Below are 14,397 nucleotides of genomic sequence, written 5' to 3' on the forward strand. Positions count from 1 at the left end.
CAGTAGGTTCTAGTTTCTACTGCAGTGGTGTACATACTGCTCCAGGGAGAGGTATGTCTCAGTAGGTTCTAGTTTCTACTGCAGTGGTGTACATACTGCTCCAGGGAGAGGTATGTCTCAGTAGGTTCTAGTTTCTACTGCAGTGGTGAACATACTGCTCCAGGGAGAGGTATGTCTCAGTAGGTTCTAGTTTCTACTGCAGTGGTGTACATACTGCTCCAGGGAGAGGTATGTCTCAGTAGGTTCTTTGATACAACTGGTTGTCTGTGATTAAAGAGCGAAGGAAACAGCTGTGTTTCTGGCCACACAGGAAGTGAAATTATATACCTACCAGGGGCTAAAGCACCACATGTCTAACACACACACACACACACACACACCTGCAATCCATCACCTGAGTTTTTTGGGGATGAAAGGGATCACGTTTTCACATTTACCTCATTCGTTTTTACAGCAACTACTGTTTCTGGATGGATGGCTTTATTTGGTTTCATTCATCACAAACCTTGCTGGTCGAGGGAAATGATTGAGTCTGTACTTTGTGAAAAGTCTTTGGGTAATTTATGTAAGAAGCTCAATGTTTTCTCTGAACAGGAGAAAGTGAGCAACTGGAAAAAGTAACCTTGGACAGATTACCAGAATCTCCCCCCAAAATGCCATGGTTGTAGATTCATGACAGGTCCCAGTATATGTGCAACCCTCACACACCAGCCCTGAAGAACCCACATCCACTTAACAATTAGACAGTGTGCCAAATGGCACCCAATTCCCATAGGGCTCTGGTCAAAAGTAGTGCACTACATAGGAAATAAGGTGCCATTAGGGAGGCAGATTTACACAATGCCTTACTCTAGCCTAATACTCCCTCAACACACACCCAGCCAGCTCCCCACTTCCTGCTCGGGGTCAGAGGTGCGATCACGTATCAACATCAACTGGGAGTAAAAATAAATCCTGGGTGTATTTAGTCCGTTTTACAATGTTTATAAGAAGCCCTGAATTCTCTAACTCAGGCGCCCTATTTCAAAGCCCTGTATTGTGTGTGTGTGTATAAAAATCAGTAAATGCAGAGAAACTATGTTTAAAGAGGGGACCACTAAGTAGATAAACCGTCAGAGAGTTCTGTGGTTTTCAGAGCACAAGTTTGACTTCATCACAGAGTCGCTGTCTTTTCTGAGAGTTTTAGAGCCACCTATTCGCTGAAGCTTTCCCAGCTGTGTTGCTAAGCGCTGTGCCAGATTGATCCGGTCAGTACCAGGGTAGTGTAGACTGAGCATGTGCAGATTGAAGATTCCTCCGTAACCAGAGCCGCCTGGGTCCCTCCAACACAACAGTAACTCTCATCACTATCCATTAGACAGGACAAGTCAAAGAGAGGGAGAGAGAGCACTATACAACTTTTACAGGATAACAAAAACGCTGTGGAGCGAGAGAGTACTGGAGCAAGAGGGAGAGAGAGTACTGGAGCAAGAGGGAGAGAGAGTACTGGAGCAAGAGGGAGAGAGAGTACTGGAGCAAGAGGGAGAGAGTGTACTGGAGCAAGAGAGTTCTTCCCTCCCTGTCAGCCGAGAGGCCTTACTTTAGGTAAACATGGTAACATGCCATCAGAATTACAGGAAGAGTTTTGACTTGGCTCTAATGAAGACCATTTGCTAGGCAGAGTCGCACGCACAAGCACGCACGCACAAACCCACACAAACCCACACACACACACACACACACACACACACACACAGGAGTACTTACAAAACTCAGTGTGTCCTGGTCTTGTTTGCCAGGAGCTGCTCCGTGTTGTCCTGCTGTAAAGTTCTGAGAAGACTGAATCTTAAAGACAAAATGTTGTACTGTACAACCCTCCCCTCACTTCTCGAAGTCTAGCTTTCCACTCAAAACTTGGCCCCTCTTTCTAGGCTTGTCTCTTTTTCATTCCTCTGTTCTCTCCCTCCATCTCTCCCCTCTCTGTCATCTCTGTCATCTCTTCATAGCTGAGCATCTAGCAGGGGTCCCTGGGGCCCAGAGGACTGTGGAAGGATTGGCTTTATTCTGTACATTACTACACCCTCAACATTGATAACACACTGTATTTCTGCAGTGGGAACAAGGCTAATGCACTGCTCTTCCACCCCCCACCACCATTCCTCCTCCGACCTCCCCAGAGATTCACCAGTCCCTAATTCACCCCAGCCAAGCCTACTGAAGTCACAGTCACTAAATATCAAACCAGCTATATCCTAACCAAACCTGGTCCAAGATCTGTTTGTGCAGTCTCGTCTACTTCAAAGGCCATAGTTGGCAAGACAGCACAAGCTGATCTGGGACCAGGCTAGCTGTATCCTGCCTGAAAGCAGATATGTCAGCAGAGAGGCCCAACTGAAGGACATAGTAGAGGGACATCATCTTATTGTATGATCAGACATTGAACGACACGTGTTTTTCTCATTGGCAAAAACTGCATCACAAAATAAGTCCAACAGTCTCTCCTAAACAACTTTGACTCCAAACTGACTGTGAACACAGAGTGATGCCAGAGCTAAAGACAACCATAATTTGTTTGATCGGCACAACTTGGCTCGTGCCTTTAGTATCGACTCCATTTGAGTGGCTGCCCTGCGGAGAACATGGGCTTTCCAAGATGAAAGTTCTTCGTTTGACGGAGACGCAGTGCCAGAAACCCAATAGCAGGGGCCCTGTGGGCTGATGTTACTGGGCTAGATGGAGACAGGTCTTGGCAGGGACAGTGGAGAGCTGCTTGGCTGACCTCCCCGTGCGTGTGCTGCAGTGGGGCTTTCAGACCATAGAAACACAATGTATAGATTGAAGAAACATGGCCTTTTCAATGTTTCAAATCACATTTGGTTTGTTCAACTATGGTTCCAATCAGAAATGTTCAGCTAAATATCAGATTACATGCATCTTACCGGTGACTGAATTTCAAGCAAATGTTCCGCAATCATACACATCTGAAATGCACAGAGAGCAGATAGAGGAACAGGGACACATCATAGGAGTAGGAAACCAGTTCCAGACCATTTCTCCAGTCTGTGTAGGTGGGATGTACAGACAGAGAGGAGAGGAGTGTGAGAAAGCACAAAGTGAATAGCCTGATTGAGGTGTGTGTGTGTGTGTGTACAGGAGTGTGTGTGTGTGTGGAGAGAGATTGAGAGGAGAAAAGGACCGACGTGAATAGCCAACTTGTGTCCCACAGGTTTCCAGACTGAAGGCTGAGTATTCAGTGGGCCGCCTCAGGAGGACGGAGAGAGAAGGAGAGAAAGGAGAAGACCGAGAGACCAAACAGGACCACTATTGTTCCCATACAGTATACGGGGAAACCCAAAATAAGGGCATGTGAAGGCTGGCTCACGCACATTTTAGTGGGAAAAGCAGTTCTGTCGAGTCCTGTCTGCATTGTAGTCATTCTACACCTTCACTACATTCTTTAACACTAACAATCCCTTTCGAAGAGAGAAGTCAAGTTCCAATGTAGTTGGGCCCGTAAGTCTGAGTATAAGTGCTGATCTAGCATCAGTTTTGAGTTTTAGATGATAATGAAAAAGGTTGGAGAGTTTCTAGAAACCTCTAGGCTCAAGTTAGAAAGTATAATGTTTAGTGTACAGTGGGAACAGAATCAGCCAATGCCCTCTATTGTCATCAATGTGAAAGACGTGGGAGTTTAATTAACCACCAGAAATACAAAGCTTCCTGGGGTTCATTTTGAACTAAAACACTTATTTTACCTCAGCAGTATATCCTTCTGGGCCCTCCTGCCAGAAAAGACAAGAAAAGACAGGAAATCGTGTGTGTGTGTGTATAGGGGTGTCATATGGGCGCAGAGCTCTGGAAAAGGAGGAAGTACTTCCTCTAACATGCTGATATAAACCCAGCAGAGCACTACAGTGAATCATCCCAGAGCAGAGTTACGTAAAGCAGACCACTGAACTAGAATGACATTAACGTCAATGGGAAAGTCTGTTCTAGTTACTCTAGACCTTACCTCACTGACTTTCCCTCTGCATAAAAACACTACTGCCTGGCGCAGGCTTGCTGCTGGTCCCAAACCATCTCTCCACACCTTTAGTCAAGTATGTATACATTACCAAAGTAGTGGAAGTAAAGAACAAACTCACAGATGCTGGGGACAAGAAACGAAACAAGAAACAAAATACTGGGTCTCCCGAGTGGCGCAGGGGTCTGAGGCACTGCAACGCAGTTCTAGAGGCGTCTCTACAGATCCGGGTTCGATCCCGGGCTGTGTTGCAGCTGGCCATGACCGGGAGACCCATGAGGCGGTACACAATAGGACCAGCGTCGTCCGGGTTAGGTGAGGGTTTGCCAGCTGGGATGTCCTTGTCCCATCTCGCTCAAGTTTTCATAACAATCGGTAATCAGCATTTTTGGACACCGATTATGGCCGATTACATTGCAATCCACGAGGAGACTGCGTGTTGCAGGCTGACCACTTGTTACGTGAGTGCAGCAAGGAGCCAAGGTAAGTTGCTAGCTAACATCAAACTTATCTTATAAAAAACAATCAATCTTCACATAATTACTAGTTAACTACACAGGGTTGATGATATTACTAGTTTAACTAGCTTGTTCAGCGTTGCATTTAATCAACGTGGTTTCTGTTAATTTATCAATGAATCACAGACTACATGGCCAAACGGGTGGTGATTTAACAAAAACGGATTCGCAAAAAATATCACCATCGTTGCACCAATGTACCTAACCATAAACATCAATGCCTTTCTTAAAATCAATACACAAGTATATATATATTTTTTAAACCTGTATATTTAGTTAAAAGAAGTTCATGTTAGCAGGCAATATTAACTTGGGAAATTGTGTCACTTCTCTTGAGTTCAGTGCATGCAGAGTCAGGCTATATGCAGCAGTTTGGGCCGCCTGGCTCGTTGCAAACTGTGTGAAGACCATTTCTTCCTAACATACATAATTATGACATAACATTGACGGGTGTGCAATGTAACAGCAATATTTAGACTTAGGGATGCCACCCGTTAGATAAAATATGGAACGGTCGCGTATTTCACTGAAATAATAAACATTTTGTTTTCAAAATGAGTTTCCGGATTTGACCATATTAATGACCTAAGGCTCGTATTTCTGTGTATATTATATGATAATTAAGTCTATGATTTGATATTTGATAGAGCAGTCTGACTGAGCGGTGGTAGGCAGCAGCAGGCTCGTAAGCATTCATTCAAACTTTACTGCGTTTGCCAGCAGCTCTTAGCAATGCTTGAGGCACAGCGCTGTTTATGACTTCAAGCCTATCAACTCCCGAGATTAGGCTGGCAATACTATAGTGCCTATAAGAACATCCAATAGTCAAAGGAATATGAAATACAAATGATATAGAAAGAAATAGTCCTATAATTCCTAAAATAACTACAACCGAAAACTTCTTACCTGGGAATATTGAAGTCTCATGTTAAAAGGAACCACCAGCTTTCATATGTTCTCATGTTCTGAGCAAGGAACTTAAACGTGAGCTTTTTTACATGGCACATATTGCACTTTTACTTTCTTCTCCAACACTGCTTTTTTGCATTATTTAAACCAAATTGAACATGTTTCATTATTTATTTGAGACTAAATGTTTTGTATGTTTGTATTATATTAAGTTAAAACAAAAAGTGTTCATTCAGTATTGCTGTAATTGTCATTATTACAAATATATATATACATATATTTATATAAAAAACACAATAAAAAAAAACACACTGATTAATCGGTATCGTCTTTTTTGGTATCGGCGCTGAAAAATCAGAATTGGTCGACCTCTACTCTCGACCTCCGCATCTTCCGAGTCTGTACGGTAGTTGCAACAATGGGACAAGACTTTAACAACCAATTGGATATCAAGAAATTGGGAAGAAAAAGGGTTAAACAGTACCAAAAAAGTATTATTATTATACAATAATAAATTGTAATAGAAATCCCCACACCTTGTCTGTTTGCTCCTGTATTTCTATTAGCAATATAGATGAAGTATGTACTGTATGTACATAGATGAAGTATGTACTGTATGTACATAGATGAAGTATGTACTGTATGTACATAGATGAAGTATGTACCGAATGTACATAGATGAAGTATGTACCGAATGTACATAGATGAAGTATGTACTGTACTGTATATACATAGCCAGCACAGTCTAATAAAAATAATGAGCTGGCACACACCCATAGAAAATGATTTAGTGTAGAGGTGCTGACTAACTGAGAATAAACTGGAAGCTATAAAAACAAAGAGAGTCACACACTCCATATCTATTACCTCCCAGTCATTTATTCGGTAAAAAAAAGGCCAGCACAGTGGTATAACTGATCCACAATCTGACCACATGTTTACTGACAAAGCAGATGGAGTGGACAGGAGATGTCCTACACTGAGATATCTATACAGTGGGATGGCAATATTGTGAGCCATCTTATTTCTATGACAACATCAAGACAACAGGGCTACGCTGCGATACGATCAGGACGTCCCTAGTGAAACAAAGCTGTTGACATAAATCTAACAGGACAGGACATATACGCCTTTGTCAAGTCATGTATAAGAAGTGTAATGGAATCTCTTACAGACAGTGGGGAATACCTGCCTAGTTACCCGAGTGTGGGAGAGATAACCACCTGTGGAATACCTACCTATTTACCTGAATCTGGAAGAGATAAAGACCTGTGTGGAATACCTACCTATTTACCTGAATCTGGAAGAGATAAAGACCTGTGTGGAATACCTACCTATTTACCTGAATCTGGAAGAGATAAAGACCTGTGTGGAATACCTACCTATTTACCTGAATCTGGAAGAGATAAAGACCTGTGTGGAATACCTACCTATTTACCTGAATCTGGAAGAGATAAAGACCTGTGTGGAATACCTACCTATTTACCTGAGTCTGGAAGAGATAAAGACCTGTGTGGAATACCTACCTATTTACCTGAGTCTGGAAGAGATAAAGACCTGTGTGGAATACCTACCTATTTACCTGAGTCTGGAAGAGATAAAGACCTGTGTGGAATACCTACCTATTTACCTGAATCTGGGAGAGATAAAGACCTGTGTGGAATACCTACCTATTTACCTGAGTCTGGGAGAGAACCACCTGGGTAACAGCATCTCCTACTGGTTGTTGTTAGAGCTGCACCAATGGGATGCTGTTTTGTTGAGGTGTTAATGTCACTGGAGAAACCAACAGGTACTGTATGTGGGGGGTGTATCAACAGTCTAAAGTGTTATTTTCTTCTCTACCAGTTGTCTTTGTCTGTGGCGATGCTATCTGTAGAAGTGTCTATTATTTTTCTGGGAGTGTTTTAGGTTTCATTTATTTGCACCAAAGAAAACAAGTGAAATACATAAACCGTACTACTAAAAGAAACTGGTAAAAACATGGTGCAGGTAAGGTTGGAAGCCCAAAAGGGCTTATATGAAAACCAGCACCAAAACATGTTTTTTCTTCATTAGTATACTTTGTTTATGTGTGTACATACGTGTGTGAGTTAGGCTACATGGAGGGGATTACTGGGCTGTTTGCTTCATCAGGCTGACCCCTAGTCTACTACTGGGTAGCTTGGTTCATCATGCTGACACCTAGTCTACTACTGGGTAGCTTGGTTCATCAGGCTGACCCCTAGTCTACTACTGGGTAGCTTGGTTCATCATGCTGACCCCTAGTCTACTACTGGGTAGCTTGGTTCATCAGGCTGACCCCTAGTCTACTACTGGGTAGCTTGGTTCATCATGCTGACCCCTAGTCTACTACTGGGTAGCTTGGTTCATCATGCTGACCCCTAGTCTACTACTGGGTAGCTTGGTTCATCATGCTGACCCCTAGTCTACTACTGGGTAGCTTGGTTCATCAGGCTGACCCCTAGTCTACTACTGGGTAGCTTGGTTCATCAGGCTGACCCCTAGTCTACTACTGGGCTGTTTGCTTCATCAGGCTGACCCCTAGTCTACTACTGGGCTGTTTGGTTCATCATGCTGACCCCTAGACTACTACTGGGTAGCTTGGTTCATCAGGCTGACCCCTAGTCTACCACTGGGTAGTTTGGTTCATCAGGCTGACCCCTAGTCTACTACTGGGCTGTTTGGTTCATCAGGCTGACCCCTAGTCTACTACTGGGTAGTGTGGTTCATCATCCTGACCCCTAGTCTACTACTGGGTAGCTTGGTTCATCATGCTGACCCCTAGTCTACTACTGGGTAGCTTGGTTCATCAGGCTGACCCCTAGTCTACTACTGGGTAACTTGGTTTATCAGGCTGACCCCTAGTCTACTACTGGGCTGTTTGGTTCATCATGCTGACCCCTAGACTACTACTGGGTAGCTTGGTTCATCAGGCTGACCCCTAGTCTACCACTGGGTAGTTTGGTTCATCAGGCTGACCCCTAGTCTACTACTGGGCTGTTTGGTTCATCTGGCTGACCCCTAGTCTACTACTGGGTAGTTTGGTTCATCATCCTGACCCCTAGTCTACTACTGGGTAGTTTGGTTCATCAGGCTGACCCCTAGTCTACTACTGGGTAGTTTGGTTCATCAGGCTGACCCCTAGTCTACTACTGGGTAGTTTGGTTCATCAGGCTGACCCCTAGTCTACTACTGGGTAGCTTGGTTCATCAGGCTGACCCCTAGTCTACTACTGGGTAGTTTGGTTCATCAGGCTGACCCCTAGTCTACTACTGGGTAGTTTGGTTCATCAGGCTGACCCCTAGTCTACTACTGGGTAGTTTGGTTCATCAGGCTGACCCCTAGTCTACTACTGGGTAGTGTGGTTCATCATCCTGACCCCAAGTCTACTACTGGGTAGTTTGGTTCATCTGGCTGACCCCTAGTCTACTACTGGGTAGTTTGGTTCATCAGGCTGACCCCTAGTCTACTACTGGGTAGTTTGGTTCATCAGGCTGACCCCTAGTCTACTACTGGGTAGTTTGGTTCATCAGGCTGACCCCTAGTCTACTACTGGGTAGTTTGGTTCATCAGGCTGACCCCTAGTCTACTACTGGGTAGTTTGGTTCATCAGGCTGACCCCTAGTCTACTACTGGGTAGTTTGGTTCATCAGGCTGACCCCTAGTCTACTACTGGGTAGTTTGGTTCATCAGGCTGACCCTTAGTCTACACTTGAAGTTATTGAGGGATAATAAATTGACAATATGAAGATATGAATTCCAAAGTATGGTACCTCTGTATCTGATAGTAAATTGACATGTGAAGATATGAATTCCAGAGTATGGTACCTCTGTATCTGATAGTAAATTGACATGTGAAGATATGAATTCCAGAGTATGGTGCCTCTGTATCTGATAGTAAATTGACATGTGAAGATATGAATTCCAGAGTATGGTGCCTCTGTATCTGATAGTAAATTGACATGTGAAGATATGAATTCCAGAGTATGGTACCTCTGTATCTGATAGTAAATTGACATGTGAAGATATGAATTCCAGAGTATGGTACCTCTGTATCTGATAGTAAATTGACATGTGAATATATGAATTCCAGAGTATGGTACCTCTGTATCTGATAGTATATTGACATGTGAAGATATGAATTCCAGAGTATGGTACCTCTGTATCTGATAGTAAATTGACATGTGAAGATATGAATTCCAGAGTATGGTACCTCTGTATCTGATAGTAAATTGACATGTGAAGATATGAATTCCAGAGTATGGTGCCTCTGTATCTGATAGTAAATTGACATGTGAAGATATGAATTCCAGAGTATGGTACCTCTGTATCTGATAGTATATTGACATGTGAGGTGAGGCAGTGGGGAGGGTAAAAGGTAATGGCAGTATCTTGTGTTGTATGCATGGATTTAGTATCAACCAGAGTCTCTATCAGTCCCTTTTATCACGATTACTCTTCTGAGAAACACAAAGCAAAAAAAATGGAAAAATATTTTGTGTGGCCAGAGGAATAAAAGACAGCTTTTCATTCCTGTCTTCTCTCTCAAGCCGGAACGGAACGGCACACACACACACCCGTCATAAACAACACACACACTTCCCATCTGTAAATTATTCATCACTGAAGACATTTCCGTGCCTTGTGACATGCACAAGTCCAGCTCCTCAGCCATCCCTTCTCCTTGCCATCAATAGCTCTTTATGTGGGAAAGAGGGAAATAAACACCATCTTAGGAGGTTGTGACTGCAGCCTGAGAGAACGCTCCCCCAGTCAGCACATGACCCTACTGCTCCCCTCGGGGAGATACTGAGTCACCCAGAACTATCACTAATTCTGAACAGAAGTCACCCCATTAGCCTCAAGCTAATCGTCATCAAAATGACTTCACGGTGTGCTAATTCCCATGATAAGCAACAATTGTACTATTCTGTACTACTCACATTAGCCTGGAGGCTAACTTTGATCTGCAGCTAAAGCTCTCCTAGCTAAAAGGGTCAATCTGCAGTTGCTACATATATTTCTTGACTTTATGATATGCACCCATTTACTCTTGAACGATCGTACCCTATCAGAACCCAACATGTAAGCCTGTGCTAGTCCACTGTATAGCCTCAAAACTTGGTTCAAACGTTGATATCATGAATGGTCAGTCACTGCATCCGTATCTCTTTTGATGCATTTCAGCGTGGTTATATTTCTCCAGCCACATCCCTCAGCTTTTTACTGAAACATAGGCAGGACGATCGTTTTGTTATTGTTTCAACTACCCCTTTAAGGTTCATTTTGAACATACAGGCCAGCTAACTAAAATGTTTCTCCACAGCAGCATAAAAGGGAGTCTGATCAATGTGTCATTAGAACTCACAAGGCTCCTGAGGGCTTTTTGCCCCGATGGCTTGACCTTTGCTCTTACAGGATGTCCATCATGTGACCAGAGAGGAATGTGAGTGGACCAAATTAATGAAAAGGACAGAAGTACTGCCTGGTCTTATTCCTCTCTCCTCTCCACAGGAATGTCCTCCTACTCGGCTAACACACAGGACACATACAGTATGTGGTGTGCGCGTGCACACAGACACACATTACCCTAGCAGACCTCTGACAATGAAAAGGCCTCACAACACAACAAGAGACTACAAGCTAAAGACTAATGATTTCTCTTTCTTTTTCTAAATGTCTATTTGCTGTGTGTCACCCTGCATGACCACATCTCACAGTGGAGGGCTAGCCTACCAACCAAGATCCTCACCAGTCCAGTTCCAGGGCTAACTAGCTACAGTCATCCACAGTGGAGGGCTATCCTACCAACCAAGATCCTCCCCAGTCTAGTCCAGGGCTAACTAGCTACAGTCATCCACAGTGGAGGGCTATCCTTCCAACCAAGATCCTCACCAGTCTAGTCAAGGGCTAACTAGCTACAGTCATCTCACAGTGGAGGGCTATCCTTCCAACCAAGATCCTCACCAGTCCAGTCCAGGGCTAACAAGCTACAGTCATCCACAGTGGATGGCTAGCCTACCAACCAAGATCCTCACCAGTCCAGAACTAACTAGTTACAGTCATCCACAGTGGAGGGCTAGCCTAACAACCAAGATCCTCACCAGTCCAGTCCAGGACTAACTAGCTACAGTCATCTCACAGTGGAGGGCTAGCCTACCAACCAAGATCCTCACCAGTCCAGTCCAGGGCTAACTAGCTACAGTCATCCACAGTGGAGGGCTATCCTTCCAACCAAGATCCTCAGCAGTCCAGTCCAGGGTTAACTAGCTACAGTCATCTCACAGTGGAGGGCTAGCCTACCAACCAAGATCCTCACCAGTCCAGTCCAGGGCTAACTAGCTACAGTCATCTCACAGTGGAGGGCTAGCCTACCAACCAAGATCCTCACCAGTCCAGTCCAGAACTAACTAGTTACAGCCATCCACAGTGGAGGGCTAGCCTACCAACCAAGATCCTCACCAGTCCAGTCCAGGACTAACTAGCTACAGTCATCTCACAGTGGAGGGCTAGCCTACCAACCAAGATCCTCACCAGTCCAGTCCAGGGCTAACTAGCTACAGTCATACACAGTGGAGGGCTATCCTTCCAACCAAGATCCTCAGCAGTCCAGTCCAGGGTTAACTAGCTACAGTCATCTCACAGTGGAGGGCTATCCTACCAACCAAGATTCTCACCAGTCCAGTCCAGGGCTAACTAGCTACAGTCATCCACAGTGGAGGGCTAGCCTACCAACCAAGATCCTCACCAGTCCAGTCCAGGGCTAACTAGCTACAGTCATCCACAGTGGAGGGCTATCCTTCCAACCAAGATCCTCACCAGTCCAGTCCAGGGCTAACTAGCTATAGTCATCCACAGAGCCCATCAGCATGTAATCAAGGCTCTACTTCCTCACTTGCAGTAAGGTACTCCTTGCCTGGCTATTTTTTCTCAAAAAGACAGTATTGTTCCAGAGCCATGTATTTAGATAATAAATATGTATATGTGTACATATATATATATATATATATTGGTTCTATAGCAGAGCTGTACATGTAGAAATATAGTCTATATGTGGCTCCTATCAGTTCTAGAACTAATATTCCCACTCCATTCTCCCAATTCTTAGCTTCCATCACACAACCTCAGAGAACAGATTAAGCAACTCATGCTATAGAGAGGCTCCCATCTTCAACCAACAAAACATAAGTAAACACTTAAATGGCTTCCTGTGGTCAGGGAAAGGTCACGCTACAGTAACGAGAGGGGTCAGTGACATCAGAGGGGTGTTTACCGTCGTCCTGTCTTTGGTGTTAAGTCACCTTCTAATAGTCACCTCGTTCCTTCACATTACGTTTCCCTCCATCATCCATCAAACAGAGCATTAGCAGCAACAAACACCCGACAATATGGTGCCAGTTAGTTGGTCTAACAGTTGACATTCCACAGATACACAGTGAGGTCAAAGGTATAAACCATTGTCGTATACATTAGAGCACACCGTAGCAAAAGGTTTTACAATGGAAAACAAAAATGAGCGTTTCTTATTGGTTCAGTCTGTTTTCCTCCGTTTGGTGCCTAAAGAATACAAGCCAGTTCTTATGATTAGTACTACTGCACATAGACTTCATGTGTGTGGTTTTCTAAATACTTCCCTTGACACGCTCAGTAATACTGTCCTTAGGGAGGCTGTCACCACTGGCTGCTTTACCCCACCTGAGAGGCAGTGTGTGTGTTTGTGTGTTTACTGTGGCTTGGTTCTGCTCAGTCCTTCAGTTGACAGCCAAGAGAAACTTGAACAAAAGTCATACAGCTGGAAGCCAGAAGGATGGAGAGAGAGAGGGGGAGGGATGGAGAGAGAGGGGGATCAAAAGAGGGAGGGAAGGAGCGAGAGAGGGATCAAAAGAGGGAGGGATGGAGAGAGAGTGGGATTAAAAGAGCGAGGGAAGGAGCGAGAGAGGGATCAAAAGAGGGAGGGATGGAGAGAGAGGGGGATCAAAAGAGGGAGGGATGGAAAGAGAGGGGGATCAAAAGAGGGAGGGATGGAAAGAGAGGGGGATCAAAAGAGGAAGGGATAGAAAGAGGGGGATCAAAAGAGGGAGGGATGGAGAGAGAGAGGGATCAAAAGAGGGAGGGATGGAGAGAGAGAGGGATCAAAAGAGGGAGGATGGAAAGAGAGGGGGATCAAAAGAGGGAGGGATGGAGAGAGAGGGGGATCAAAAGAGGGAGGGATGGAGAGAGAGGGGGATCAAAAGAGTGAGGGATGGAAAGAGAGGGGGATCAAAAGAGGGAGGAATGGAGAGAGAAGGATCAAAAGAGGGAGGGATGGAGAGAGAGAGGGATCAAAAGAGGGAGGGATGGAGAGAGAGGGGGATCAAAAGAGGGATGGATGGAGAGAAAGAGGGATCGAAAGAGGGAGGGATGGAGAGAGGGATGGATGGAGAGAGAGAGGGATCAAAAGAGGGAGGGAAGGACAGAGAGAAGGATCAAAAGAGGGAGGGATGGAGAGAGAGGGGGATCGAAAGAGGGAGGGAAGGGGAGAGAGGGGGATCGAAAGAGGGAGGGAAGGAGAGAGAGAGGGATCGAAAGAGGGAGGGAAGGAGAAAGACAAAAGGAGAGCAAGAGAGAGTATGCATACAGGCTCACTATGTAGTTACGTCCAAGCCAGGCATAGTCAGCTGTGTGCATGAGATCATTTCCTGTGGAAGCATCAGCCCTACAGTAACGTCTTCCAACATTTTACAGCAACACATTTCAAGGCTTTGAAATCCAATTGAAAACGTTCAATCACATACTAAATGTAATGTTTCACATGTCCATGCCACACACTGACAATGAAGCATTTCACTGTGGACCTTTAAAGTTATCACACCGTAAAGTCCACTGTAACATGGAGCAGACGGACATTTGACACATTTTGTACTTGCTGTTGAATTAAAATGCCCAATGGAATAAAATTGGCCATTGCAAATAGTTAACTATTAA

The 14,397-nt window shown here is 44.5% G+C and overlaps 1 protein-coding gene across 5 annotated transcripts in view; it reads right to left on the reverse strand.

The window, feature by feature from the left end:
- The window catches only part of LOC110516610 (septin-9), a 162,462-nt gene that overhangs the window by 48,500 nt on the left and 99,565 nt on the right, over positions 1-14,397 (reverse strand). The window contains exon 1 of one of the 5 annotated variants that reach the window (XM_036938959.1): positions 1,747-1,813. The exons of the other annotated variants lie outside the window; for them this stretch is intronic. The gene's annotated coding sequence lies outside the window, so the exon portion shown is untranslated. Of the gene's footprint in view, positions 1-1,746; positions 1,814-14,397 lie in introns of those variants that run through there. 5 annotated transcript variants of the gene reach the window in all.

The sequence above is a fragment of the Oncorhynchus mykiss genome, chromosome 12 (genome assembly GCF_013265735.2).
Source record: "Oncorhynchus mykiss isolate Arlee chromosome 12, USDA_OmykA_1.1, whole genome shotgun sequence".
Taxonomy (NCBI): Eukaryota; Metazoa; Chordata; class Actinopteri; order Salmoniformes; family Salmonidae; genus Oncorhynchus; species Oncorhynchus mykiss.